At 39.7% G+C, this 27012-nt stretch overlaps 1 protein-coding gene across 9 annotated transcripts in view; it reads right to left on the bottom strand.

Moving 5' to 3' along the window:
* Positions 1-27012, bottom strand: part of NAALADL2 (N-acetylated alpha-linked acidic dipeptidase like 2) — a 427779-nt gene that overhangs the window by 249132 nt on the left and 151635 nt on the right. The window contains exon 1 of one of the 9 annotated variants that reach the window (XM_088061040.1): positions 21397-21424. The exons of the other annotated variants lie outside the window; for them this stretch is intronic. The gene's annotated coding sequence lies outside the window, so the exon portion shown is untranslated. Of the gene's footprint in view, positions 1-21396; positions 21425-27012 lie in introns of those variants that run through there. 9 annotated transcript variants of the gene reach the window in all.

A 27012-nucleotide genomic window follows, 5' to 3' on the forward strand; every position in this document is an offset into this window, starting at 1 on the left:
ATTAGATTTCCTCTAGTTTCACTTGTCACACTGCAGAAAAGCAGACAATTTTAGTTTTTAATAGGCAAATAGGAGCAGCAGCACCCCCATTTGTAACTGATGCAAACAGAACTGTGAACTTTTAGTGCCTCGTGTTCATACAGGAATTCCTGAGCTGCCCTGGGAGGAAAGCAATGACTTCCCTTCTTCTCATATCCAAGAATTCCTTCATAATGATTCCTGAATTGCCCAGGTTAACAATAAACCAGCAACCAGAACATGCCAAGGTACTAAAATCACAAAATATCTCATCAGTCCTTTTCTTTATTAATTAGGAGTGAAAGGGTTAAGGAAAACACAGCAAAACATGAGATTTATACACCTGCACATGCCTTTCCAACTTTATACAGACATTTTTGAATTGATCTGACTGATCCTCTTCAAAAGAGCTGTTGGAGTAATGAACCCATTCCCACTTTCATGAAAGGGAATATTTCAGCAACACAGGTTGCATTTTTTGGCAATATGTCCACAGATCCAGAGCTTGAAATTTGTGCTGAGCCAGCAGATGGATTTCATAAAGCACCGTGCTCTTGTACAAACAAAACAAAACCAACCTCTCTCCCAAGTGTCACTAGTCCAAGAAGAAATTCACAGGTCTGAGATTTCCACATGCCCAAACTAATAACATTCAGTATTCACAAACACTCCTGAGAAGTCTGAGATTACTTAATGTCTGACTGCTCTACCCTTTGTCAGCACTTTTATTCAGAATATAAAAATTCACATTTTCTATGAACAACGTTGACTTCTAAATTCAAAATGTAGAAACATGCATTATACTGCAACATACTAACACATCATTTCCTCCCAACCTTGGTTCTAATGAAAAATGCTCCAAGTAACTCACAAAAATGAGTTTAGACACTTAGAAAAGAGAAAAAAAAACAAACAAAAAGATCTTCTCTACCTCAATTTTACTATTAAAGTAACAACTTTGTGTTGATCTGGCATGAACTGAGAAGACACCTCCTCATACAATTTAGATGTACAGTAGTATTTCAGAGTTGTTCACATTTTGTCCTAGAAAGATACTTATGCTATAAAGAGAAAAAGGAATATTTTCTTTCCATTTTTTAGCTTTGAATAACTCAGGGCATGACCAAGTCAGTAGCACTGACTTTTTTGCAGGTTGTTTTTCTCAAGTTTAATTTTTTTTTTTAATATGGAAGCTGAGTAGCTAATACCACTCTAAAGAGTTCTGAAAATTTAAAGGTTATTCTGGTTTAGGGAATTCAAATAAGCCCCTTTTCTCGCTTAAAATCTAATTTTCAAGCACTGCAAAATACTGGGATCATTATCAGAAGTCTAAGAATTCCCATAAACTTTAATGAAGAACAAAAGTATCGTATTTTTTAAAAATACATTGTTCATAGTTTCACATAACTTTCATACTTCTCTTCTTACCCAATATATATATATTATATATTACAAACCTGAACCTGCTGCATATCTGAAGAGAGGGACAAAAAGTTAAACATCATAAAAAACACAAGTTTCTTGGCAGATTTCATGTGCACCTACTGTATCTCAACAAAATACATATGCATCTGTTACATTGACAGGCTATTTTACATGCTGCTAGACACTTGCAAGGTTATTTTTTTCCTGTATACAAACTTAGGTTTCAGTACACTAAAACATCTAGTTTTGATCCTATTAATCATACTATTTTACTAATCTCTGTTCTGCAAGAAAATTAGACTCAATGCACTGAATTTCAGGCAGCCAGAGATCAAGAATAAATAAGGGAAAAACAGTGTTTCTGTTTCCACCAAGGTACTGAAAACACAGCTTGGTTTAGGTACCATGAAGAAATTGAAGTGCTGCAGGTACGTCTTTATCTTTGATTTTAAAATCACAAGTACTTCAGAGATACAACAGTGACATAAAAGCACTGATCTCATGGCAGAATGTGAGGAGCAGTTCAGTGTTTTCTGCAGAGAGCTCCTGCTGTCCCTGGGGAGCGCAGCACCAAGGTTACAGGTGCTAAATCAGGTTTACAGGGCCATAGATTGTGCTGCTCCAGCCAACCCAGAGCACCTGGCACGGCAGATACAACTGCAGGCACCCCTGCCTTTGGTGTGAGCCTCAAACAGAGAGGGGCTGGCACTGCTCACACAGCCCCAGCACCCCAAATATGCTACATCTGCCATTCTGTACTCAGCAGACCTTCCTGCTCCCCACAAAGGTGACTGAACACTTAACAACGGGCAGAGATAAAATCTAGATTAACATCTGAAGACCCAGCCCGAAGATTTAATACAAGAGCAAGTAAAAAGAGCCACATTTCCAGAGCCAACTGTCAAATCAAAACTGCACTGCCAAATTAAGTTTCTCTGCACGTGACATGACTTAATATTTGTTCAGTTCTTGCTCCAGTAACAACCCCATGGAACAGAAGCCTTGGAGAGATGAAATTTGCTATTGCTGCAGTGGCAAGTTATCTGGCAGCCTTGCACCACACTAAATCCTGTCAGTGCTATCAAGTTTAAAGGCAACTTTCTAGACCATACATGAAATGATTCTGCAGAAGCCAACAGTAAATGTTAAAAGAAAGAGCCTGGAAACCAGGATATTCCTAATGCTGTGTGTTGAATTTTTTCTAAGGATTCAGTTTTCACCGAAGAAAACAAAGAAGTAACCCTAAGAAAAATGTATTGTTTTTTCTCCCAGTAATTGTTACATAAATCATATGACAATTTAAAATTTGTAAACATAAATAGACATTTATTTTTCTTGACCTACTCAGGCAAAAACCCCAGTCTCAAAATTCAGCGATTCAATGTGAACCAAAGATCCTGAGGCCAATAATCTTATTTAATTCAGTAGCAATAAAGACTTAAACACCTGCACAAATATTATCTTTTTTCATCTCAACTCAGACACGTTCACATGAACTTAAGTAATTTTATAACTGGGGGCTGCACTGTTTGCTCATTTTTCCAATTACTATAATCACGATTCAGCCAACTCCCTCTGAACACTGGCAGCGTCAATCCCAAGATATTTAAAGGATTGGTATTTGCCCAGCACTTCTTTCACTCCCAAACTGTCTGACCCACAAAAACAAAACACACCAGATCTGCAAGGCAACACACAGGAAAGCTGTTTTTGTTTCCAGACTGGGCTGCGTTGCACTGCAGGAGCAGCACGTGGAGAAGGGAAGCTCCGAGATCACCAAATCCCCAAAGGCAACAGTTTGGGTTATGGCTTCAAAAGCACAAAAACACTACAGCCACCTTTGCAGGAAAGGAAATTGCATGTTTATAAATAAATATATATATATAAATAAATATATATATATATGTATATATAATATATATATATATGTATATATATATCTCAGAAATAGGTGTGTGCATATATGTACATAGAAAAATATATATAAATAAATTTATATCTGCTTCCAAAAGTTGGGCAAGCCAAGCTTCCATCTCATCAGCCTTCAGAGCGCTGGACTGTGCCCATGCAGGACCCACCAGTGAGGCTCCCAAGCTCTGTCTGGAGCAAGGTTTCTCCTGAGAAGGGAGCACTTTGATAACTATCCCTATCACCATCACTAAAGTTCAGCATCACTCAGGTGCTAAAGCTTGAAATGACTGTTTTCTCCTCAGGTAATAGACTTAAATATTATTTAGGCAGAAACAGATTCTCTCCTGCACATATGTGATGGAAATAATCTGCGAGTACTTTCATTTAGAACCACTTATGATGTAGAATTATTTCAGACTGTGGCTTCATTCTAGCATAGTATAAAAATTTATATTAGAGCTGACTGAAATATTTGCAAGCTGTAATATCATTCCAGTACCAAATTTTATCAAATCAAACTCACTGCAAAAGAGACTATTCCCTGATTATTCACAGAAGTAGCAAGCCATGGAAAGGTATTGCTGATCTTACAGCCAGAGGTGTATAAAATACTTGCAGCAGATGAGAAAGGATATCCTGCATGCAATCAGCTTTACCTCTCCTTATTACAAAGTCCAAAAAAAAATAAAAATCTTCAGATTTTAGAGTTTTCCATCTGATAAATATGTCCCTTTTCTAGCAAAAAACGTGAGTCCATTTATAGAAAACCTGGACATGGTGAGTTACACAGAGTATAATAACATACCTTTAATATTTACTATACAGCCACTTAACTGAATATCCAAGTATCAAGTAAGCAAAACCATCCATTTCAAGCATCACAATTAACATTTTAACCCTTTCACATGTTCAATAAAATTGCCTCATTAGTCAATGGAGGCAACCTCAACACTAAACCTCTAAATCTCCTTTTAATACAAAGGGTTTCACACGTAACACAACCAGAAGATGTCTCATACTTTCGTCATTCAGAAAGATTGACCAAAGTTGCTTTAGACACCACAGCAAAAACACAGCTTGCATAAATCTTGTGCTCTGACCTGTGCAGAAGAGAGCAGCCCCTCTTGGATGACACCAGAGGACAGAAATTTATATAGATGGATCAGGCCCAAATGGGTTTACTTACATTAACTCTTAATAAATTCATACAATCCTTAAGGCTGGAAAAGAACTCCAAGATCATCAAGTCCACAGAGAAATTATAACCATCAAACAGGCTCCAAACTACAGGAAAAGGAGTTTTCTGTAGAGCAGATTTAGTGGCTTCCTCAGGCAGTCCCTCATGGCCACAGGGCGCTCCACAGGGCTGGCAGTCTTGCTAACATTCAAATATCCCAAACTGAGCCATTTCTGTATTTCCTTTTATCACTCTGGCCAGAAATAATAAGTTTGTTTCATGGGTTGTTTGACAGATGACCCCACTGAAGACAGTCATTACCATTTATCCTCCCTGGTTACTATGAAAAAGCTCGCCTGGTGGAAACTTTGCATTTTGCTTTTGTTTTATTTTAAATTTAGCTGGTGCCTGCAGAAGAGTTGGATTTGTAAGAGGAGCAGCGAGACAAGCTCAAGCGTGTGACAGGCAAAGCACACTGACAGGGTGGGAGATACAAGGCTTTTACAAAAGCCAGAATTACATTCCAGCAGAGAACTTAAACTTTTATGTCTCTAGCAATTTCTCAAAAGGAGTAATACTTATATAAATGTAACAGCTGCCCACACAAAAATTAAAGCAGTGATTGCCAGCACATTTTACTTCATCTATAAAGGTGCACACAAAGTAGCAAAAAAGTTTTGAACATGTATTTCTCGGGGAAATAAACTAAGCCCAAAAGCAGCTTTCTGACTTGTGAAGACGCTGTTCCTGGAGAGCAAACATCAGGCTTTACATCTTTGGGAATAAGCTATACATTTTGTCCCTGGAAACCAACACAGTGTCAGACAAGTGATCCTGCGGGTTTCCTGGGGGAGTATACGAACACAACAACAACAAAATCCACTAATCAGGAGCACTGGAATTTGACAGAGACAGCACAGCTTCCTCCCACTAGTGACGCTGATGGATGTTTTCTGTACCAAAACTGTCAGTGACTAAAGAGGCTTTAACGTGAAGGAGCCTTTCCAGCCCCACTTCACATTATCTGGGAAGGCTGGCACTGACTGACAAGCAAGTCAAGTATTACGAGTGATTGACATCCCTAAAACAAGCCCAGAGGTGGGGCATCCTCAAAGAGCTGCTGGTGGGAGCTCTTTCAGCTCCTGGAGCAGGGACTGGCTTGGCTGCACAGCTCAGGGGACAAAAGGCTCCTTGTCACTGCTGGCACCAGCCCTGCCCTCACCTCCCAGCCCAAGGAGACCAAAAATAGTGATGCTGGCATGGATCCCTGAGGTACAGGGACACACACTCTTGATCTAGGGTGTTGATTGCTACACATACCAGCATCAGGGAAAAGAAAAACAAGTTAGGAAAAAGACAAAAATTGATCTGAAACCAGAGGCAGAAGAGTAAAAGCACAAAATTGTAGGGGATTTATTGTCTTTGTCATGTCCTATTTCCATCCCTGCCAGGTAAACACACTTGTCACCTCCAGCGTTGTTTCTCTGCTTCCTGAGCACTGCTTGGCTCTGCCTTCTCTGAGAAAAGCACACAAGCAAGAGATGAGAAAAAAGTTCTCATCCTTTCTATATTCTTCTCAATTCCAAGTGCTGGTCCAACCCTGAGGAACTGTCTGCAGAGCCCTAACCCCTAATATTGCACAGACTGCACCATCCCACAGCCAGCAGGAACTCAGGTTTCCACATTTCAGCTCCATCTCATGGAGATGAGCTCTTTCTCATCTCCATTCATGGCACAATCAGCACCACGTGGCAGAAGTGCTTAAATTTACATCTCTGAAGTAAAATCACAGTAAAGGTGTGTATTTTGAGTGAGATTAGCACCTGTCACAAATAAAAGTGAGATTTATACTTGCTAGAAGTCTAGTCTACTGAGGAATAAAATAAATTTAATATTCAGTTAAGGAAACAAGAGCTTAATTTTAGTACAGATGAGGAGCATGACGTAAACCAGAGCATCCTGCCATCCATCATGGTTAGGATGATTTTAATGGATCTTTAGAAACGCTTATGGAACCTATGAATTTCTGGGCACTACTTCGGGATCAGCAATAAAAAAAATTAATTCCCTAGTTACCTTCTAAAGCAACTTAGCATACCATGTATGATGAAGAATTATAGTCTGCTTGAGAAAAGATACCTAACTCCTTACAGTGCAGCAATAAAAGATGCCTGATCGGAGATGAAACTTGAAAGCTTTGAATTTGATGGGCTTTGAGAATACCCCTTTGCAGAGTACTATATTTTTATTCTTTTTTTTTTCCTTTTCAAAATGATTGTTTTCCCACACACTTTCTAATATGACCATACAGCCAGAAAATATTCAGTATTTCTTTTCAATTATGGCAAACTTCTTTAACCATTTACTACATCAGAGAAACCTAGGCAAAAAAAAAAAATACAAACTAGTATAAATCACATACTTTGCACTATCTGCACCTCAAGAAGTTATGTCCAGAATCAGACAGCAGCTTGACTGTTCAGGAGGAGATCTTTTTGTAGTCAACATGCATCTCCTACAGGCACCTGTACCCACACCCCCTCTTCTCAGAGGAACCATCCTTCTTCCTCTGCTGCTTTAACCTCTCTTCATATTTACTATGCTCTGAAGAATTTTAATAAATATTCCATGTCGTATCCATAAAGCAAATAAAAATGATTAACTAACAGTCAGCACAAATGCCTCTAAAGCAGCGTGCACTCCTCTTTCATGGAGGATCATCAAGTTCAATACCATGATAAAGGTTAAGTTTATTAAGCATTAGAGAGAACTGAGTTCTCATCATTCAACCCCTCCTTCCACCCCCTTTTTTTTTTTGAGAAAGTGCAATAAAAGGAGGTGCACAGCTAAATGGTGACCTTTAGAAGTACTGTCTTCCTATGGGAGGAAATGTGCTGTATTTGATTGTTACCTTTTAGAAGATTAATTAGTCTGGCATGCTAATTGATATTTTTTGGTAGGTGAGAACAATTAAATAATTGGTTTCCTTTTAAAGGAATTATATAATAAATGCAATCCAATGAATAACTGCACTGCTCTATTATAGTGATATATTTGTTGTATGTTTAAAAATGTGTCAAAAAATAGAAAAGCATCCATTTGGGTAAATGACAGCATTATGTGGCACAGCTTTTTTCAGTCAGCACGTCCTCCATGGATTTAAATCACCAAAGCAGATACCTAATAAAGGTGTCCTGCTTAACAGGATGACAGATGTCACCAACAGAAAGCCTTGGTATCAGTGAGCTACAGCACATCTCAGATCTGCACCACTGCCTGTGCACCACTGCTGCTGTCATGCAACTTCCACACAAACACAACAGCACCGAGTCTGCAAAAAGCCAGCACTGCTAGAGCTGCTTGTGTTGCTTGGCTTTTACTTGTAAGAGCGTCTGTGAATGCAGGCACAGCAACCTTTCCCAAGCCTGACCTTCAGAAATCAGCCATCAGCATGCACACAGGCCCTGCACGCTGCAGACACCAATCACACACCGACCAGAGCTGGCACAGATTCGTGTGTCACCCACAGCAGCCCAGCCAAACTCCTGCAACACAAGGGAACCAGGCAAGGGGTGTCAGCAAAGCCATGTCCTGCTTCAGCCAAGCCAAGTAACCTCCTGTCACACTACATTAGGGATGGCGAAAGTACGACACAGACCGACTGAGCTTGGTTGCACAAGAGAGCAAGTTTTATTCTTCCAGATCTTCTTCTATAGACAGTTCTGAGAAGGTCCAAAAAGGCAAACCTGTCATTGGTCACCAAACCAACACATCACCATCACTGCACAGTTGGGAACAACCCCTTGACTGTTTCTTGCACGTAAACAACAAGGCAACAAACAACATCTGCAAAGGTTGTTTTCCTTCTCTAAGGACTGTTTGGATTCCTCCTTATGATTTCTCAGGCCAGAGTGAGAACCTTGTGTGATTTAGTTTCACACAGGCTCAAGCTAATGCCTGAAGCCTAAAAATCTCTCATTTGACCATTGTCAGTTCCCACAACTTCTCATCTGTGCAAGCAGGGGCAGCCGCTGCGTCCTGCAAATCCACAGGAGCGCAGGAACTGTGCAGAACTCCGCAGGAACCCCACAGAGCCCTGATGAAACCCCACAGAACCCCACAGGAATGCAGGAATCCCACAGAACCCCACAGAACCCCATAGAACCCCACAGAACCCCACAGGAATGCAGGAATCCCACAGAACCCCACAGGAATGCAGGAATCCCACAGAACCCCACAGGAATGCAGGAGGCCTCGGCGTGCTGCTGCTGTGTACAGCCCACCACACGCTGCCCTCACCTCGGGGATGGCCCCACACACCCCAAAGCAAATAAGGGCTGAGTCCCACAGCCCATATTTCCTCCTGAACTCTCCTCTGCAGACAATGCACAGTCCTTTGAGAGGCTGCACCAAGGCTTATTGCCTTGTGTGTCACTTCAGGTGACACTCCAGCTCTCGCCACGTCAGTCAAAATCTAAAATCGGACCTCTTAAATTTTAAGGCTCCGTGGCCATACTTCAGCTTACCCAAAACACCCCAGAATAAGCTCCTAAATGAATACAAATTAGGTGTTAGAAGTATGACACAGTTAAATGATGGAGTTTCTAAAACCCCAGTAGGTGACATTTTTTTTCAGGAAATCAGCAATTCTGGCAATGAGCGCAGGAGGCCCAGCCCAGATGTGCACAACCAGGCAGCTGCTGAACTGGCACTGGCAGTGGGGAGCTGAAATAGAAGAGAAAAACCTGCCTACCTCAGTCAGTCTGGCCTAAATGGAAGTAGTTCATTGCTCACTAATTACAAGTTGGGAAGAGGGATCAACCAACCAGCCTGATCCCTGGTGCTGAGAGAAGAGAGAATAGCAAGGATTAAACTGTAATATTTGGTCTTTCTAGTAGAAGAACTACAAATCCATTTTGATGGGCTTTATCAAGCACCACACGTCTCTTTGGACTTTTCTTAGGAAAGGTGACTAATTAGTGGCCAGACTCTGTTGGGTGCCTCTCATCAGTTTGGGAAGGACCATGGTGGAACCTGTGAGCCAACAGTTCCCATTATGGTGTTACACAGTGAAGAAAGCAGTAACAGAATTTGAATTTGGAGACTGAACTAATTAATTTGTCGCTATTTTTGGAAGCCAGGAACAGAATTAGAAATTAATTCTTTATTAAATGAGAGTGCCCTTCCTATTTAGGAAGTGTTTAATTAAATGGACAAGAGTGTCTCAAAACAAACCCCCAACAAAACCCCAAAGCACATCTTTTACCAGAACAGTGAATAGCGAAGGACCTGTACAACACACACAAACACCAGCAGGAGAGACACACTCCCCAGATGATTCCTTTAGCAATGATTTATGGGGATCAGTGGGAAAGGGACAAGAGGGAGAAGGCAATATTTGTATGCCCAGATCAGAATCCTGGCTGGAAAGCAAAACAACTGTGCACAAATTGAGGCTTTTGGGTTTGTTTGGTTTTTTTTTCATTTCTGTCAGGAAACAGCTCCAAGGCCACAGTTGCTTTCTTGCTCAAGCCTGGTAAAGCAGCTGAGATACTTTTTTTGTCTTTTGTTAAATTCTCTTCTAAACAGGCTTTTGACTGCTGGGCTCTCACTTTCTTGGCTCTGGGAAGCTAAATCTAGACAATTTTGTTGATAAAGAATGGCAGAAAGCAAGCAACGTGACAGGAGGAGGAGGACATTTCCTAAATGAGAGGTATGCTTGCATCAGGTACAAAGGAGAAGAATGCATATGGAGGACTTTTAAACTAGAATTATACTGACATTATTTCACTCTTTTCATGACTGGAAATGAGGAGCAAGATTAATTTTACAGCAGCAGATTTTCCCCATGACTTCAACAGAATTAGGTTAAATTAATGTTTCATTTGTGCTTAATCTAAATTTTTGTCTTCTAAGCTGTAGGCAAATGGTTTCTAATCGCTGTTTCTGTACCATCCGATGTTAAAGGCTCATCAATTTGGTTTCCCACCAATATGATTAAACTCTTATTCAGGCAAGAAAACATTGTTAGTAAGGAAATCAATTTCTTTTAAAACTCTCTCCTGTATTTCCATTTATTAGATTCTTCAACTGAAACAGGAAAAAATCACTGGTCTTGGAGTTATTTTCTAGCTTTATGCTAAGCTGTGAGATTGTGATGTTTCTCCTCTAATTCTACCTGTCCCAGACTAGCAGCATACAGAACGATAAATCCGAATTTCCTCCTACACACAACTCTTAAAAAATAAAGATCTGTTAGAATCATGAACTGACAAATAGTGCAATTTTACCTTATTTAATGAAGGGCAGAATGAACTTCTACATTAGAAAATGTAACTCCTATTAATATCCAGAATAAAACACCCTGTGCTGTTATCAAAAAGCCATAAAACATCTGGGGTTACCAATAATCTGGCTGGAGAGTACAATATATAACAGGAATGAAATGCCTTATTGCTGTTCATCATTTTCCACCTTAACAGCACTACTGTGCTCACAGATTAATTACAGTTATTAGATAAGCAAATTGTATCCCAAATGCCCTGGAAGGCTGGCACTCCAACAGCTGGAAGAGCAAAAAAAAAAACATTAAATGGGTGAGATCCTTCCCTGCCAGGTTTGCCAGCAGTGTGATTTCACAAGATCCCACTGCCAGGCCTTTACCTTCAGCTGTACTTGTGAAATATTTCCCCCCCATCAGCACCTGATGCATTCCAACTCCTGTTAACAGGTGAAGGAGATTTTTTGGGGTGAGGCAAGGGGAATTCACAGGCTCCTGACACTGCTCTCAGACAAACCAGTAAATAACCTGCCAGCAGCACAGCAAGAGGGAACTCTGCCATTTGGAGTTAATTTGTTTGCTTTAAAGGTACAATAAACATACTGGAGGACAAAATCAGTCTGTAACTACAATATCTACTTAATTTAGGGTAAATGCACATTTTTACAACAGGTACTGAAGCACTACTCGTGCCCAAGCTCTGGTGGAGCTTTTTTTCCTTTTTGAAAAAGAAAACAACCAGTACAGGATTTCAAACCCAGCCATCAGCCCTGGTACAATGCCACAGCTAATCCCCTTAGAGATTTCGGGGACTTTCCCAAAAAGCCACATCTGGTTTGGGAAGCAGGGCAAAGGGATGTGCTCTCCCCTCTGCCTCCTTGGGCACAGCTGGAGCCTGATTTCAGGGAGCCGGCTCCAGCAAGCCAAGTTTAAGTGGGAAGGAGGGTGGAGCACATCTCTCCAGCCAGTTCATTCACAAGTGTCACTTCTGCACTGCTGAAGGAAAGAGGACAAGGCTGTGTCACCCTGCGCTGCCCTGGGCGAGGACAGTCACCCCCGAGCCTCACACAAACACCTGCAAAGAAAAAGGTATTTATTCACTAACTGACAATCCACCCTGGCCTGCTTAGCAACAGTCTTCCTCCTCTGTGAAGCATTAATAATATATTTTTAGCTACTTTCAACAACATCACACCTATATGATAATGTATTTAATTCCTTAGGAAAATAAACTCAGCCTCCAGCGATGATAACTTTGTAGCTCACCAGCAGACACAGGGTTTTGACAGCTGACTGGTCATAAACAACCAAAGGTTTGAACAAAAGATAAAATACTTGTGTGGGCCACTATTTCTGCCAAGAATTTCAGTGAAAAGTGAGGAACAGCAAAGAGAGAGGATAAAATACCACAGCCTGGAAGCAAAAGAAATCTGCAGACAACAGTGGCCTGAAAGGAAGGGGAAACTACCAGGATATGTCACTAGGCATAATTAACAGCTAGGCAAGAAGCAGACAGATTTCAGAGGAAATCCTCCTTCTGTAGAGGTTTAAAGGTGACAATAAAGCTTAAACTGTCAAAAGCACTGGATTATTATGTTACAGATGGAATTTAAAACTGGCAGATTAATAATGAAGAACTCCTCACGGTACCCGACTCCAATTAATGCTTCTCCTCCTTTACCTGGACCAATCAACCTAAATTCATAGTTTCCCACCACCTGACAAAATACAGCTGCTGATAAACAAACAGCTTTTCCTAGAAACAAATTAAATATTTATGCCATTCTATTACGCTGTAAACACTTCAACATTATTTTCTAGCTGTAGATCACTACCTTCACTGCAAAATTTAATTGTGCACTATTCCCTGAAAACCGCTTAAAAGTTTATTTTAGAAACTGTTCACAGAAGGTAATAAACCATACTTAAAGTCACATAAAACTTATGATCATTGCTCCAGCCATTTTAATACTGAAAAACAACAGTGCAGAAGTTGAACAGCCTTTGCTAAGACCACATATGCCCTTTCAGTTCCTAATTAGCTGATAATACTCCAGGTGCCTGTAATGCACAATTCAAATGCCTTGCTTACCGAAGTGTTTAGCATTCCACAAATAAGTCTTTATAGCAATTAAATCCCTTGTTGTTATTAAAATGCTTCCATACTGTTGCAGTAACACAGGATAACACAGCCAATGTTACTCTAATTGTGTGGCTATTCTTCGAATAATTGTGGGATTTATGAGTAATCATTGCTAAGGATACGCTACGATTCAGTACAGAGTACACAAAACCTAATAATACCTTTCAAATAAATTTGATTTATGTTACAGTATCTTTTAAGTGTGGCATGTACACTAAAATATCTTCCTGAGCCAGTGAGAAGCAGTATTTTATAGGGCAGTAATTTACTGTAGCAATTCCACAGTAATTTACAAGCACAGTAATTTAAAAGTGTACGCAGACAACAAAAATCTATTTTTCTTCTCAAGATCTGAAAATATTGCTAAATATCAGGTTCTATCCAGGAGAAGACTATTATTTTTCATTTTCTCTAGAAAAGGCAAATTAAGAGAGATTACTTGCTCACGGGAAACTTTGAGGGCAAACTCCAGAATGAGTCCAGATTCCCTATCAAATAAACCAGCAAGTCAAGTATCTGCATGATCTCCACAGAAATATTTAACAGCAATGGCTTATAGTTTAGTCCAGTTCTAATCTTTTCTGCTGAAACTATGTACAGTGGGAGAAATACTTCATTCATCATCAGAGTAACTCAATCTGTTACTTATGCAATAACACATAAACCCATCTCATTACCTGAGAAATTTATCTTACTCTTACTTGAACAAAAGTCTAGAGAGCTGCACAGCAAGGAGCTCCTACTTTCAAAAAGATTAACACTAATATTTAGAAACTGGCAGGAACTCTAAGGAAATAAATAAGACTTTCAACAAGTAACTTGACATGATCATATACCAAGTTCAACTACGGAACAAAATTAAAAACCAGTCACTACTAAAAAAAATCAACATAGAATAGGAACAGAAACACTTTAGATAATTATTTAATTTTTAACTTACATATATGGAGACATTTAAAATTATTTTCACACGCAGGACTAGTCAAACCTGCAGAAGTCAATGTAGCAAGGGAGAAATACAGAGAGATTAGATCACTTCTTCCAGGCTGAATTAGCCTCAAAATTCCTTCTCCTGTAGTTAATATAATGCCCCTCCTCCCCAAACCCATCCAGCCTTTTACTTTTCACTCCTGGGAGCAGCTGAGACAAGTGTCCAGGAGATCCCCACGTGCTCAGCTTCCTCCCCTGGAGGATTGGCAAAGCTTCCAGCACGGGACCCGAGCTGTGCTTCACCAGCCAGGGAAAAACCAAGGACCAGCTCTGGAATCAGCACCTTGAAGGGACAAACACACACACATTCCTTTCAGACATCTCTGCTTGTTTCACCAGCAAGGACTACACTTGCATTCTCATCAGCTTGGGAATTGCATTGCTTTAATACCATATTCATAACTGCTTGGGAAATAACACGTTTCTAAATTGCATATCTGTGATGTTCATTTATAATACAAAAGGAAAGTGTGAGGATTCTGCTAAGCAGCAAAGTATCATCTGGGAGGGAAAAAGAAAATGGACACAGACAACAACATTAGAAAAGGATTATTTGTAAAAATTATTCCCCAAGATATCAATATTTATACATTGCATACAAAATATAATAAATACAAACAGAGAAAGAAAGTGAAAAATCACAACAAGCTGCTACAGATAAACAAATCTGTTTATTTTTTCCTTCAGAAGACATTGGTTACTCAGGCGAAACACTATTAGCAAATCACGCCAAAAAGAGAAGCCTAAATATTCCAGAGATTAATAACAGCTAAACTGTTGCTTCTGGTCTCCTGCCCAGCAAGTGCTTTTCTAAAGGAACAACAATATTACTATGCCAACCATCACTACACAGCATTGGACTCCACCTCTTCCTTTTTTAAAAGCAAATTACCCAAGCACTAAAAAACAAGACATTTACTGATTTTATTAAGTCTCAATCAGATGGACGAAGCTCACCCAAAAGGCATCAGAATCACCAAGTAAAGCCAAGCAATTCCACATTAACAACAGCATTCGGCAGCATCATAAAGGAATTTATTACAGAAAAGAAAAAAGGAATCTTGGCACACAGATACAGCTCAAGACAAAACAGTAAGATAAGAACAGATGTGAAAAGCTCTTCAGAAAGATAGCTGTTCTCAACAAGTCTTTAATGGAAAATCAAATTCTTATTTAGTGCACCCAGAACACATCACTAAATACATTGTACATGAACTGACACTGTGCCTCAGGGGCAGCAGGTTACTGCTAAATAACAACAGGATTTCCACCCAGGGCAAGGGCCTCAAATTGCACATTAAGGATCAGGTCACAGAGACTTCATTCAAACTGGGGCCTCAACATGGGGAAAAAAGAAAATCCTCATTTTCCCAGAATGTTGAATTTGTGTTGTTTGAAAGCTGAATGTTTGTTTTCTGACTTTGATTAGAAGCTTTCCTAAAATTTTCTCACATATAGAGGTGTCGTGCACTCTACAAGCAACTTGTAGCACCCCACCACTTTTTTGCAGTATTCTTACAAAATTATAGCATACTAAATGTTTGGGTGGTTTTTTCCCCCAAACATGTAAAATTGAGAGAAAAAAAATTGTTTACATAAATGATACAAGCACTTTGCATACATTGAAAGAATTTGTTTCAGCAAAGCAAATATCTGCAAACATCAGATTCCAACCCATTTCTTTACATCCAGGTATCCAAGGAATCATGTAGTTTTCTTTCTTCTCTACTGTTTTATTACACGGATTCTTTAATATGTGCGGCAAGCAAGCACAATTTCATTAAACTAGAGAAGTGAAAGGCAAGAGAAACTGGTAGAGTTAGAAGGCTCAGATTAGTAATTTATGACAGCCAATCTAATCTTTTAGTGGCAAAGTAAGCTCAGAAGATTGTATGTCTGAACTTTTTCCTGATGCTTCATTAATCTACTTGCTCACATATATCTAAATTGTGCTGTCAGCATGTGCCACATCCCCAGCAGACGAATATGGGAGCAGCCCTACCTTTGCATCCACAGAAAAAACTCCACAGTGCCTGAGAGAGACCATTTGCAATGAAAAACTTCCTCATTAGCCACTTTTACCAAGCAGACACCACTTTGCCTCATCGCCAGCACCTCTGCCTGTCCACACCTTTGACTTCCCATCTTGGAGTTAAAAGATAAACAACCTTTCTCTGCCTTCCAAGCTGTCACTCTGAAAGCCACCCATGGGCAAAATCACAGCTACAGCAGGAAGTCATTAAATAAATTAAGTGCATGCCTCAACCCATCGTTTGAATGAATGTATATAAAACATGGGCAGCAAATAATGCAATTAACTGTTTAGGCACCCTTATCTTAATTTACATTTACTTGTCTAGTAATTTAAATTACTTTTTTTTTTTTTTTTTTTTTTTTGTGCAGCACCTGGCAGTAATCATTAATATTATATTTAATTTGTATATGCATTACAGTATTATCCAGAAACACAAGGTGCAGGAGCAATATGGAGGAGCCAAACACAACACTTGGAAAAATTTCAGCCTAATTTAACCACACCGATTTTTTGGATGAAGTGCAGATCTCTGTTAGGAATCCATATGCAAGTCACTGCAACCAACAGCTTCACACAAGAGGAACTTACTAAATGAAGGTAAAATATACAAAGAGTAATGCAGAGTCTGAGAACACAGAAAATACTCCTTTGGGTTTTGCTTTTATCAATTTAGTTGAAAACAATTAAACCTCAGAAGCTGCATGCCTGAACAACATAGTGCAATTTATTTTGATTACAGAGTTGTTTTTTCACGTGTAACCCGCCAGTTAATAGGCAAACCCAGAAAACCATACATCTCCTTGGTAACAAACTGAGCCCAGCTCGAGATCTGAAAAACACTTGATCCCCTCCTGTCCCTTGGCCAGGGATGGCAGCTGAAGGGACCTGGGTGCCAGCACCAAGGGTTTCACCTGGAGACAGGTGACAGTGCTGGTGAATGGGACAGCCAGGCCTTCCCAGACCCAATCATCAGGCACTTCTCACAGCCACACCCACAGATACACACCAAAGGATTTTGTCGTGGTTCCACTGCCCTTATTCCAGTGTGGTTTGGCACATCCCACACCCCAGCCACTCCAAGGCTTGTCCAAAGGGCAGTTGCCACTTTCTGGCTTTTCCCTGCGGCTCTCTGGTGCCGGCTGTTTGTGCTGCTGTGCAGTGAGTGATGGCTGATGAATATCTCCCTAACTGTACCCTGTGAAACTGGATGGAAGGAACCTGTTATTGATGGCACAATACATTATAATGGAATTTTATATAGATCTTATGGATTTCTTCACCTACGAGCATTATTTCAGAGAGAGGTTTAAGCAAGAGCCAACTTGACTTTTTTTTTAATCTCTCAACTATGACAATATAATTAAGCTGTAAATGATATATCAAAGTGCCATACACAAAGATGAATTGACAGGAGTAATTTTTACTGCTCAGAAGCCTTTGGTTTCATATATCATAATATCCTGTAAAGCAAGCCCATGACATCTGCTTGACTGTAAAAGCAATACCTCGGTACAAACCTCAATTCATCCTTCAAACAGGCATTTGTGCTCCCTGCTTATTACCACCACTGCCTGCATTACTGCAGCTGGAACCTGCATCATTCATTATTTCATTTCTTTATTAATTGCTTACACAAACAGAGGGGAGAATGTGCCATATTCCTGCACGACAGTGTTTCATATGATTGCTCAACAGATGTTTTGCTTCTTTTGAAGGTCCTAAAGAACAGAATTTGGCGTATTGGTGGACTTGGCAGGACTGGGTTAATGGTTGGATGCAATGATCATGGAGGTCTTTACTTAAATGATTCTCTGTCTGGCTGGGATCCAGATAGGTCTCCTCTTTTTTTTGAACTAATTTTTTTAGTAAACAAAAAGGAAGGGAAAGATTTGTATTCAAGCTCTCACTGCTTCTCATTTCACTTCTTCTTGAGCTGGAGAGGATCTTAGTTTTGTACCTACAAGAATGAGAGCCTCATTTACAGCTAGGATCCTGAGGCACTGATGTAATGCAATTATTATTATCATCACCATCACTATCAGTCCAATCAATCTGACTGTGTGCTTCTAATGAGTTTGTGTCTTAGGGCAGTTAATGTTCACGCTATTTCTTTGTGGGTTTTTGTTGTTAAATAACCATTCTTTGCTGCAAATAAATTGAAAGCTTGATGAAAAAAAAAAAATAATTAGTATTTAGAGAGCAACTATGAAAAATCTGATTAAAGCAAAACATTATCAAGAAGAGCAGATTGACCCAGCTCATTTAGGGGGTGAATTGTATTTTCTGGGTTAAGAGATACGACTTGGCCAAGAGGCAATTTCCTTATATCTTTGCTTCTCCCGTAGAAGAATAAAATAATTTCCTTTAAATAAATAAATTATACAGGAAAGATTAAATACTCTCCCACAGAGGCCATGTGTAGAAGGAATGCTTGCTATTTAAATGGCTGTTTTGGCAAAACAGAAATTAGGAAGATTTGTTTCTTGCACATTCCTTTGAAATTCATTCCAATAAATCGCCCCACCTTCCTCTGACAACACCAGGGACAATCCTTCCTCGGCCATCAGATGCCAGAGAACTTCCAGCTTATAAAAAAGAACCCAAACTTAATTTGTTCTTGCCTGGTAAAATACTCAGCTACAGAAGTCCCAGTTGTGAATAATCACCATTCAACCACATGAATCAGTCCTTTGTGTATGGATTTACAGGGATAGACTCATTGTCAGCTGTGTGTTTGCAAGCTTTGCATTGAAGCCACCATTTCCAAGGCAAGAATATAAAGAAAAGTGAAGGAGAAAACTTTTTCATTATCTTAGAAGACAGCCTATTACCTATATCACTTTCTCAGATATCCATCCATCCACACCTAATGAGTGCTATCATTTAGTCAGAGCACATCCATAAAGATGATTCATGGCTGCTATGCAGCCACTTGATGTTAATAGCAAAGCCGATGTCTTAAATCACAGCTGTTTCCCTATGATAGCCAAGGGGCAAGGCAATACTTTGGAAAACACAGGGAAGAATTTATTAGAGCAACTCTACAAAAGCAACATTTACAAGAAAAACGTAAAACAAAACATCAGGGTCGGAAGTATTATAACCACAGCGCTAAATAGTATCAGATGCTGTACATCTGCATATGTAAAGGTTGCTAAAAGTTTAGTACATCTAGGTTAAAAAACTTCTGTATTCAATTTTAATTTTACCTGTAATCATTTTTTGTTGTTCCACTGGCATAGTGATCTGTATAGCCTTAATAGCATGAGGGAAGTGTCATTCTTTCCTGTGTTAGTAAGCATTTCACCACAACTGAGAAGAGTAAATTTCAACAAAACTAAGTCTGATTAAGCGAAATTAAAGTCTGATTAAAGAGATTTGCTGAAGTTTAATTATATTGATTAAGGAACAGATAACACAGTATGTTATGAGTACCAGTACTAAGCCAGAAAGAAACACCAAATGACTCAGTGTCTCCAGGAAAACTACTTACATCCCTCAATTTTAGCTGGTTACTAAATTCTGCTGAATCGCAGAGCAAAAAAGGGTTTTGCAGGGCTGAGTCCTCTCTACATACACCCCACTCACAGGCAATTTGACTCAGAAACATCTAATTTAAGTAGGCTGCAGACTCTGGAGCATTAAAGAATATAATACAGCCAGGAAGGAAGGAACACATGAGTAACTTTGGCATCACACAAAAGATGACAATTAGGCACATGATACCCATCAGCTCTTGGAAATCTCTTAGCAGATTCATAGATAAAGAGATGTTGCAGCATCAAGCTCTGTTGAGAAATGGGTGCATTTTTAACTAGAACCAACAATCCCTGACATTTCACTTGCTTTCAGCAGGGCTCCAGTTGCCTTACTCATCACTATTAAAAACACCTAAATGAATCCAGCAGGATTTCTGAGAAAGCAGTGAATGGGCTGTGATTTTGCAAAGCACTGTCTGGTTCCTGCCTCCATTCTTCTGGCCAGTAATTTTAACAATAGAAATGCTCAACTCCAGCTCCCATTAACAACCAAATGGTATTTTTAACAAGGAATAAAACGACTGCCAAAAACCAGGGGAAAAAAATACGGAGACAAGAACATGATGTGCATACACCCAAGCAAAGTGGAATAATTGCACAGATTAAGTAGGTCAACTACAGGTATAGATTTCTTTTAAGATGATCCAAAAAGGTATGAGAAATTGCATGTGAAGGCACGCTCCAAGAGAATTCCCTTCCCACATGCAAACAGGCTTGTCTTACTCAAATCAAGGGAGGCAAAACTGAAACCACCTACCCTAAGGAGCTTCCACTGGAAAGCAGGTCCTATTTCTCAACTTGCTCTCTGGAAAGTAGCTGTGGAATAACCGGAGTGACGGCCGAGCACATGTCCCACAACTACTTCTTCATGATCTTTTTGTCAGGTGATTTGTTACCAGGAGCCTGGATTGGACAGGAAATTACCTTCTTCACAAGTGCTGTCTGGTGTTTTGCATTGTGAGGAGCTGCTGTTCAAATTCAGGAATACAGCAATGCTTTCCTCACGAGGAGCTCTGAAGATTTCCGTGACTATTTTGATTTGCGATGTGATTTTCAATACAAAGCTAAGCCAGTGTATCCAAAACAAAGAGGTGACAGAAGGTCAAGAACTGCCCTGTTAAAAACAAGCCTTCCATTTCAGGAGCAAAGAGGGGATACTTTCAAAAGGAAAACAGCTCTTGGGAAGAAAATGCTGGTAACTCATAGGAACCTGTGGTTCTATGTGAGTTTGGTTGGTGGGTTTTGGTGGAGGACATAACACACCAACACACATGCTGATTTCCTTCAGTTACTAAACGCTCATGGAGATTTTTAATCTGTAGATGCTTTCAGCTACCAGGAGTCTTTTAACCCTCTCATTATTTTCTTCACAATTTAAAAAGTGATTTTTAAAACAGAGAGGATTGAATGGAGTCAACGAGGCTCAAGCAGGCCATCAGAAGAACCACTCATTTCTGGAAGTACTAAAACATTAGGTTTATAATGAGAAACTGATGCCAATCCTAAATAAATCTGCGATTTTCCGCTTAACTACATACACGGCTCAAAAAGGAGGTGCTTCAGCACACAAGTTCAATAAAGCCCCTGGAAATCTGCGTTTCCCAAGCACAGGAGCACTCACAGAGCCCCTGACCAATGTCAGAACCCCAGGGAGGGGTCAGCACCAGTGGAACATTTTGTTACAAGCCAACCTTAATCTGCCTGTGGACCCCAGAGTGGAAAAACACAGACTCCTGAAGGCACCTGCCTGGGGAAGGGAATGAAAAATACAGAGCTGGGGAAAACCTCTCTCCTCCACACTCCATCACTCACAACTCCTCTCTGAAGTAAAGCAACACGGAGTCAGAGGCAGCAGAAGGAACACTCCCTCCTCCCTACCTGAGAGAAGCAGCAAGGAGACGTCGCTGTCCCCGGGATTTCTTGTTTGAAACCCCTGCATGGCAACGCTCGCACACAAACTGCTGCCACCACAGCGGGGCGGGAGTTTCCTGACGCTCCAAACCCTGCTTGTGTTGGCAATGCTGGCTCAGAGCCTCCAGGTGAGTGAAGAACACGATCTTACAGATAAGAATATGTATTAAATACAGAGGCACAACTTCCCATGGCTGCTAAGTTCCCTACACCCATCTCCACCCGGATACCAAAATCCGTGGATATTCAGTCACTGTAAACATGGTTTAGAGATCATTGCACACATTCTTCCCTGGTCTGAATGGCAGCATTGTTAGTGCAGGAGGAAAAAGAGACTGCAAAAAACCAAAACAAACTACTGAAGAACAACCTGTCACTGTAAATTAATGGAGTTTTGGGACCATCCAGGAAAGTTCCTGAAGTTTCTTCCTCCTCTTTCGAATGTCATGCTTCTAATTTACTTCATTTATATTAATAAACACTGGATTACACGACTATTAATCTAGTTGAGAACTGCACTAAAGCTCACTAAATCTGTCTCTAATTATTATGATTAATGGTGCAAAATTATCAGCTTCTTAAATTAACAACCTAAAGCAACTGGTATAGGATAAAAGATATTTTCTTAGTAAAGAGGTTCCTTCGTCTTTCTAGTTAATGAAATCTTGAGCAGTCCATTCAGTAGGACTACATTCTAATTCACCATGGCTTCCTATTTCCGTAGATTTGCATTGATTATGCTGCCATTATGAATTTATTTAAGATTAATTATTTTTAAATTGCATTAAAACTCTGTCTCATGCTTAGCATAACACAGCAGATACAGATCTTCAAGAGCTGACTGCCTTGGCCATGTTCTTTTTATCTCTGTATCCAGAGGTTGTACTATATTTCTTTTTTTTTATTGCTACTCTTAGTATTCACCAATACGAATTTTCAAAGGACAAGTTCTCCATTTAATACCTAAGCTTTGCAAAACAGTGTCTGACACTTCAAATTAATTAACAAATTTTAAAAAACAATACTAAAGGAAAAACTGTTATTACTGCATTCCTCCATTACTTCTGTGATTACTACTCCAAAGTCTGCTACTTTATGGTGGTTTTTAAAGAATGTTAAAGCAATTTCCCCATGCAGCCTAAGTTAATTAAGAGAGACTATAAGGAGAGTCTTATCAAACCCAAAGGGAAGTATCAAATATTTTCAGTTCTGAGACCCTCAGATCTGGGTTCCTACACTGGCAGTTTTACCCAGCCATCACTGAACACAGCTGAGCCAAAGTCAACTTACAAATACGATTAGAGAAAAGAAGTATGAAAATAAGAAAAAAATGGTAAGTTCATTCTTTACCACCCTCAAACTAAAAAAAACTTCTCCCACCCCTTAAAGACAAAGCATCCAGTCAGGACTGCCCTGATTTCTAAATGGGAAGACAATAAACCCTCCAAGCACCAAAACACAGTGTGAGGACTAAGGAAAGAAAGCCTTTCAATAACATTCCAATGAATGGCTGCTTCCTTTGCCATCCAAGACGCACTGAAACTTCAGTGTCTTCTCTCCTAAACAAGGATTGATAGCTCTTGCTCACTGTATTTTCACCAGCAGTCTTTTTTTGCCAACATCTCTCACCAGTAAGGCTTTTATTTTTTTCCCTGTGAACTAAAAACATGAACAGCCCTGCATGGAAAATTAAGCCCTGCAGAACATAATGAGAAACTTTCCCACAGCTGCAGGAAGCCTAAGGGATTTTTCATTAAGAATTAGACTTCAAACTATATAGATATGGTCAATGCCATGGGGATGAAATGTGTGTCTCAAGAGCAGCAAAGACAACTGATGTTTCTACTTTGTCCTTCCTCATCACAATCCATTCCTAAGACAAGTGGAATATTATTTAACAATGTGCTCCTATTGCAAAGAACCAGCATCGTGTCCATGTTTTTTTATTTCTCCTGCCCTTGTCCAATGGCATTAAAGTGTGCAATACCATTGTGACGGTTTCTACTGCAGGTCTCACATTTCCACTGGGAATCTTTTGTGGGCTGTGGCACATGGGAAAACTTGCAGTATTTATTCAGCAGATCCTCCTGAACCAGCCACTGCATCCCTCCACAGCATTGCCCCAAGGCAGATGCCACATATCTCACAGTCCCTCCTGTTTCCCCATTTGTAGTAAATTTATATCAGTTCAGAGGAGCCTTTCCCTGATACAGGACTGAGAAGAAAATATGGAAGTGCTACTTTCAAATACGGATTGAGGAGCTAACAGAACCTACAACACTGCTGGGGAAGAACTTGCTCCCACCTGAAGATTCCTCTTAAAATTTTCAAATTACATACCCAGTTTAAACAAGTTTGTGTTCATTGCTTCTGTCATCATCCGAGTTAATAACATTCATTCTTTAGCACATGTGAGTAACCAAGGCAGCAAAGATTAAAAGGGAAAGCCAATAGCTAAAACAACTGGTTTGGCAGCTGCATGGAAGGAACAGGAGTGGTTCAACCCCGAAATTCTCACATATGAGTCTGGGAATGCCCTGCAGAGGACTGCTTAGGACACACTATTGGCTGCTGTGTGGGAAACCGAAGTACAAGACTGTTTCAACATGAGAGATACATTTGAATGCTCTTCAAAGTAATTGTGAAAGCCATGCAAAACCCACTCAGCTCTGCTTGGAAGGTTATTGGGAAATGGTAAATTACTCATCACTGCGTGGTTTTCCTTCTGTTTCCTTGCGCGAAATGCCAGAGCTTGTAACTAACCTGGAAAATCTCAAAAATAATTCAGATACCTGAAAACCTCACCAAAAGCACCCTTGACACTATTGTACTGTGATCACCCCTCTGTGAGATGAAATGTGAAGATAAAAAATGAACAAAAACTCCTTTAAGTGAAGGAATTGCACTATATCCATAACTGGAAGATATAACTGCAATTGAGAGTGATGGGATATTGTTCTCTGCAGGTTCCTGAGTTGCAGAGGTGAGAGGGGGCATGGGGAAATGCTGCTCCTAATGCTGGAAAGCATCTCATATAATGCTGGAATTAAGCCTCATATAACCAATTTAAATATTTTAATACATCTTTTTTCTTTCTTTTCTTTTTCTTGGCGGATCCATTCTACAGAATATTGTTCTAACACTTTTCCTCTGGGGGAAGAGGTAAAAAGTAAATTGCCAGTTTTACTCAGAGGTAATTGGGCTTTACTTTCTTTCTGAAACTATGGTTTTCTTTCCTTACTGTATCAGCAGAACCTGGAAGAACAATTTAATCACTTCTGTGACACTCTGACTAGTCCTTTCACTTACTTTTCCTCAACTAGTAAGAAATTCACATCGCACTGAAGAGTAAAACCACCTGAATTTCATCTGCTTTCATGTCTCAACAAGAAATTTCATACAACTCTATCAATCCAAAGTAACCCTGCAAAGTCTAGAGGGTTACTGATGTATTTCTTAGTGCAGACTGAATCAGCCAGAACAGACAGACCCACTTGCAGATACCCTGAAGACTAGAAAATGGTAGTTTGCTTCTGTGCATGTATAAGATAAACATCATTTGTGAAGGTGTTCATGTGTCAAGGATATCCCAGGGCTTCGTGTGACACAAGCTCACAAAACACTGGTGGCCTGATGGCACCTACTGTTTTGTATCTCTACCACTCACCTCTCCTCTGTTCCCATGAAGTTTCATTAAGGCAAGAAGAGTCAAACATGTAAGGAGAATTTTAGTAGTAGCTGATTGGGTAAAGGGGATATTGAGTTGCAAATATATTTGCCCCATTAAGACTATTTTACTAATGCCACCGTGAAGAGAAAGTAATATTCTCACTCCTGGAATGACATTCCTGCTCGTGATGGCTGTTAAAAATTGTCCCCAGAGCTAAAATTCACATTAGCAATTAAATTGAGGGGATATGGAACAGCAGTTTAAAGAAAAAAACATACAAATGCTGTGAAGCCCATTTAGCTCAATAAACTTCAGAGTTACTATTTTAGTCATACCAAAACCCCCTTCTTTTTTATTTTGCAACCTTTTATAAGGCATTGCCCTTATTTAGGTGCCACGCTAAAAAATATTATCAATAGATGACAATGTAGCATGCAGGCATTGCTGCTGTGAGCACCAGGTTTTGATCCAGCTCCTCAGCCTGTAATGCAGAGAATTCAGGGAAAATACAATTTACTGCAAAGACAATGTCACACTGGGTTTTGGACCTCTGAGTGAATAGGAAATATACATCCCCACCAGACTCCCAACACGTTCCATACAAAATTCTTGCTGATTGTAAAAAGAAAACCCTGATTAAAAAAAAAAAAAGTCAGTCTATAAGGTTCCAAATCAATAGACTTCAACGATGTAATTGCACATGTCCATGTTCTCTACAGAAAAAAGGGTCCATTTTGTCCTCACATCTGGGAGCCAATTAAGCCACATTCAAGACACTAGAAACTGCTGTGACATACAAAGTCTAGGACCAGCAAAACCTTGAAGACTTTGGAATCTGTTCACACTGAGAAAAGTCAGTGCAATGTTTCTTTAAAAAAAAAAAAAACAAACCTGCTAAATTTACATTATACAACTGTACCGTGCCCAGTGCTGAACAAAGAGAACTGACAAATGCTCAGTGCAAGCTTCAATGCTTCACAAATAGGTATTTATTTTTGAAGACAAATTCTTGCATTATTTCCTACCTCCAGCATCATATTCTGAGGTTTAAAACCTTACCTTAGGTATCCCCCAAGTCAGGATGAAAGGAAGCAACACCAAAACAGACAAAAGCCAAACATCTTTGAAATGGACAGGGTTTGCAATTCTCCATGCAAAAAGAAAGTTACAGTCCTTAAGACAGAAATTGCTTAGATAAAGGGTGCAAACAGTGAAGGATGGAAAGACCTAGTAAAGAGTAAGAAATATCTCCTTGGTGGTCGTAATCTGCATTTTATAAATCTGCATTCACTTGAAGTCTCACAAAAACAAGAGCCTGCTGTTGTGAGAAACTAGGGATAGGATAATGTAGATATATTTTAAAAGAATAACAACTAATTTTTATAACCACATTATAGCATGCAACAGAGTTTTACCTATTAGAAAAAGTTGGTGAGCTGAGGATCACACAGAACAAAAGTTCCTGGCAGGTATCTCCCTCTTGCCACACACAGCTTTCTTGGGTTCTCTATAAATTTTATTTATTTACTTTATTTTCTCTATTTCAAGCATCCTCCTGACCTGAAGTTAGACCGTGTGTTCCACCTTGAGCTGCCCATAAAGATTATGGTCCACCCACAGTGAAGTTCATAGTATAATTTCTCACCAGTTAATGAGAAATAAACATTTTTGAAAGAGGTAAATCACTCTTATTTTTAAAATAAGGCTCCCACAGACTGCTGAAACAATAGAGCAGAAGTTCTGCAGCATTGTTATTGCCACACTTCCAAATCACAGGTCTTCAATTCTCTGAATAAGACAATAAACATCCCCTCCCCACCACCACAAATACTGCATTATTGAGGTTTTTTAAGATTTTTTTTTTTTTTCAGAAAGCACTGGTTCTTAAAAAAAGCCAAGACATTTCTCAGAAA

This window comes from Pseudopodoces humilis, chromosome 11 (assembly GCF_049639895.1).
Source record: "Pseudopodoces humilis isolate 2021_Gansu_Grassland_sample_001 chromosome 11, ASM4963989v1, whole genome shotgun sequence".
NCBI classification, from domain to species: domain Eukaryota; kingdom Metazoa; phylum Chordata; class Aves; order Passeriformes; family Paridae; genus Pseudopodoces; species Pseudopodoces humilis.